Genomic DNA, 4796 nt, shown 5'->3' with positions numbered 1-4796 from the left:
GCACTATTGCTGCTGCTGCTGCTGCTAAGTTGCTTCAGTCGTGTCCGACTCTGTGCGACCCCATAGACGGCAGCCCACCAGGCTCCCCCGTCCCTGGGATTCTCCAGGCAAGAACACTGGAGTAGGTTGCCATTTCCTTCTCCAATGCATGAAAGTGAAAAGTGAAAGTGAAGTCGCTCAGTCGTGTCTGACTCTTCGCGACCCCATGGACTGCAGCCTACCAGGCTCCTCTATCCATGGGACTTTCCAGGCAAGATTACTGGAGTGGGGTGCCATTGCCTTCTCCATATGCACCATTAAGACCACCTAATTACTAGTGAGACTGACTCAGATACTAGCCAGTAGCAAAGGTAAAGAAACAAATCTCCAAATTAAGGACATAATTAACCTTAAGAAGTTAATCTCTGTGTCCCTAATAAAGTAGGATAGGAAAAACCATGCCAAAAGAGAAATTAGGATTTTTTAGGAAGCTTTTAGAGAAATAATAAAGAATATATCTGCAATTAGTATAGGACAACCTAAGAGCAAGAATCTTTGAAGGCTCTTAAAATAAGAAATCCTCTTCCTTATCCAGAAAGTTGAGCTTGAGTAAGGCCCAGAAATACTGCCCTCAAAGTCAAAGTCATTATGATTTGAGGCCCTGGAAGCTTCGGGTCAGGTTCACTCTTCAGCTTTCACATTTGTGTAACATCTTAATACATGAATTTTTTATATTATCTTTCCTTCATGTTTTATCTTACTGAAGTGCCTCCATTTTCCCTTTTCTCTGATGTTTATAAACTGTATTATTTATTTACAATTATGTATGCTCACAGTAAAGAAAAAAAGCCAAATAATACAACTATATAATAAATGGAATGTGTAACTTCCTCTCCTCCAAAATCTACTTACTAGAAGGAACTATTATTTAATAGTCTCTTGTGTTTCTTTTCAGACTCTTTTTTGAAAGAAATTCCAATTTTATATAGTTAGGTACATATAAATTACATTCATAAGTTTTGTATTTATATCTATTTTATACACATAAATAAGACTGCAGTATACAGACTGTTTAACAAGTTGTTCTTTTAGTTGACAACATGATCTTATTACAGCTAATTATTTCTTTTTAACTTCTAGATAGCAATATACTGCGTTAAAGTACTTGAATTCCTTTTAACCATTTTGGTAGGTTATTTGTAGTTCATTTCTCATTCATTCATTTAATGCATTTTTATTGAATCACATATTATGTGCGAGGCACTGATCCAGGTAGGGGGATTCAGAGGTGAATGTAGCAAACCCTTGATCTAGAGGAATTTATATTCTTACAACTGATACTATAGAAAATAAATCCTTGTGCATGTTAACTTTACTGGCTTTCTGACTAAATCAGTAGGACAAATTATTAGGCAGAATTCATGGGTCAAAGAGTATACAAATTTAATGATAAATTTGTAATAGATGTTGTCAAATTGCTTTTCAATACAAATTGTACCAGTTTATGTTATCACTAACTGTAACATCACCAACATTAGCTACTATTTAATCTTTGTCAATAGGCAAAATATTCATTATTTTTATTTATATTTCTTTGGTTATGAATGAAACATCTTTTCATGTTTTAATTAGCCATTTATAATTCTTCCATTAATTGCCTTTTAATGTTCTTCCCATATTTTTCTGTTGGGTTGCTCATCTTTTTCATATTGACTTATTATTACTGGTGGTTCCTTACTATAGTGGCCTCAGCTATATCCTCCTATTATGCTATTGATCTTTTAATCCTTGTTGACGGTGGTTTTCTCTCCTCACTGTAACCAAATTTATTGATCTTTTCTTTTATGGCTTCTAATTTCACATTGTGCATAGACCTTCAAACAACATTCTGTTTTCTTCTGATAATCTTATTTACAGTTTACTTTTAAATATTTAATAGACCTGGAATTTATATAAAGAAGATATTAACTTTATTTAATTTTAAAAAGTAATACTGGGTTGATATTCCATCCTTTTAAACTGGTTTGGGATACCACCATAATACTTCATAATGTATAATCATATACTGAATATTCATGGCTCTGTTATCTGTGCTATTCCACTGATCTGTCTTATACTCTAGCAATATGAAAGACTTTTATAATATACACTCATTGTGTAGTTTTACCTCTTTTTTAAACACTTCTTGGCATTTTTTCATGTATGTTACTCTTCCAAATTAACCTCAGAAACTACATCTTTAAATCTATTTATTCTTTATCTTACTTCGTGCTTTTATAAGCCATTTCATTTAGAATAAGCCAGATATTAATTAATTAAAGTAAAATCAAACCCAGTGGAGGCAATCCTCCACTGATTTACTAGAAACAAGTTCAGAATAAGAATGAAAACTCTCCCTACAAAGCATTTATTTACTTTTTTCATTTTTTATTATTATGTAAGAGGAGAATGCTAGTTGGTGAAATGGAAAAAATATAAAAACAAACTTGTCTGTTTCATTCAGAGAAAGTCAAGTTGTTAATAAGACTTACTTTTTAAAATAGAAAGCAATCTTTGAGGAAAAAGAACTCCTAAAGTTAGTGTCTTTGGTAGCACCTGGGAAGAAAATGTGTACCAGCAACACTAGACCATTCAGGTATGACCTAAATCAAATCCCTTATGATTACACAGTGGAAGTGACAAATAGATTCAAGGGATTAGATCTGATAGAGTACCTGAAGAACTATGGATGGAGGTTCGTGACATTGGACAGGAGACGGGGATAAAGACCATCCCCAAGAAAAAGAAATACAAAATGGCAAAATGGTTGCCTGAGGAGGCCTTACAAATAGCTGAGAAAGGAAGAGAAGCAAAAAGCAAAGGAGAAAAGGAAAGATATACCGATTTGAATGCAGAGTTCTAAAGAATAGCAAGAAGAGATAAGAAAGCCTTCCCCAGCAATCAATGCAAAGAAATAGAGGAAAACAATAGAATGGAAAAGACTAGAGATCTCTTGAAGAATATCAGAGATACCAAAGGAGCATTTCATGCAAAGATGGGCACAATAAAGGACAGAATGGTATGGACCTAACAGAAGCAGAAAATATTAAGAAGAGGTGGCAAGAATACACAGAAAAACTACACAAAAATGACCCAGATAACCACGATGGTGTGATCACTCACCTAGAGCCAGACATCCTGGAATGTGAAGTCAAGTGGGCCTTAGGAAGCATCACTACAAACAAAGATAGTGGAGGTGATGAAATTCCAGTTGAGCTCTTTCAAACCTTAAAAGATGCTGTGAAAGTGCTGCACTCAATATGCCAACAAATCTGGAAAACTCAACAGCAGCCACAAGACTGGAAAAGGTCAGTTTTCATTCCAATCCCAAAGAAAGGCAATGCCAAAGAATGCTCAAACTACCGCACAGTTGCACTCATCTCACACGCTAGTAAAGTAATGCTCAAAATTCTCCAAGCTAGGCTTCAACAGTATGTGAACCATTAATTTCCAGATGTTGAAGCTGGATTTAGAAAAGGCAGAGGAACCAGAGATCAAATTGCCAACAGCTGCTGGATCATCAAAAAAGCAAGAGAGTTCCAGAAAAACATCTATTTCTGCTTTATTGACTATGCCAAAGCTTTTGACTGTGTGGATCACAACAAACTTGTAAAAAATTCTTCAAGAGATGGTAATACCAGACCACCTGAGCTGCCTCTTGAGAAATCAAGAGGCAAGTCAGGAAGCAACAGTTAGAACTGGACATGGAACAACAGACTGGTTCCAAATAGGGAAAGGAGTACATCAAAGCTGTATAATGTCACCCTGCTTATTTAACTTATATGCAGAGTACATCATGAGAAACGCTGGGTTGGAAGAAACACAAGCTGGAATCAAAATTGCCAGGAGAAATATCAGTAACCTCAGATATGCAGATGACACCACCCTTATGGCAGACAGCAAAGAACTAAAGAGCCTCTTGATGAAAGTGAAAGAGAAGAATGAAAAAGTTGGCTTAAAACTTAACATTCGGAAAACTAAGATCATGGCATCCGGTCCCATCACTTTATGAGAAATAGATGGGGAAACAGTGGAAACAGTGTCAGACTTTATTTTTCTGGGCTCCAAAATCACTGCAGATGGTGATTGCAGCCATGAAATTAAAAGATGCTTACTCCTTGGAAGGAAAGTTATGACCAACCTAGATAGCATATTAAAAAGTAGAGACATTCCTTTGCCAACAAAGGTCCTTCTGGTCAAGGCTATCGTTTTTCCAGTGGTCATATATGGATGTGAGAGTTGGACTATAAAGAAAGCTGAGCGCCAAAGAATTGATGCTTTTGAACTGTGGTGTTGGAGAAGACTCTTGAGAGTCCCTTGGACTGCAAGGAGATCCAACCAGTCCATTCTAAAGGAGATCAGTCCTGAATATTCATTGGAAGGACTGATGCTGAAGCTGAAACTCCAGTACTTTGCCCACCTGGTGCGAAGAACTGACTCATTGGAAAAGACCCTGATGCTGGGGAAGATTGAAGGCGGGAGGAGAAGGGAACAACAGAGGATGAGATGGTTAGATGGCATCACTGACTCAATGGACATGGGTTTGAATAAGCTCCAGTAGTTGGTAATGGACAGGGAAGCCTGGGGTGCTGCAGTCCATGGGGTCACAAAGAGTCAGACATGACTGAGTGACTGAACGGAACATCTTTAGTGCCCTAAAAAATGTATAGAATACCTGAATACTAATCAAAGCAGTAAGGTGGGGACTGGGGTTGAACTGGTGGGAATTGCTGCGTTTTTCTTCTACAGTGTTGTTTTTTTTTCCCCAGTCAGGATCT

At 36.8% G+C, this 4796-nt stretch overlaps 1 protein-coding gene across 4 annotated transcripts in view; it reads left to right on the top strand.

Moving 5' to 3' along the window:
• The window catches only part of AGL (amylo-alpha-1, 6-glucosidase, 4-alpha-glucanotransferase), a 101371-nt gene that overhangs the window by 43909 nt on the left and 52666 nt on the right, over positions 1-4796 (top strand). The gene's annotated exons all lie outside the window — the stretch shown is intronic.

The sequence above is a fragment of the Bison bison genome, unplaced genomic scaffold (genome assembly GCF_000754665.1).
Source record: "Bison bison bison isolate TAMUID 2011002044 unplaced genomic scaffold, Bison_UMD1.0 scf7180017864519, whole genome shotgun sequence".
NCBI lineage: Eukaryota > Metazoa > Chordata > Mammalia > Artiodactyla > Bovidae > Bison > Bison bison.
Note: the sequence above shows the minus strand (reverse complement) of the source record. Positions and strands in the feature narration are given on the sequence as shown.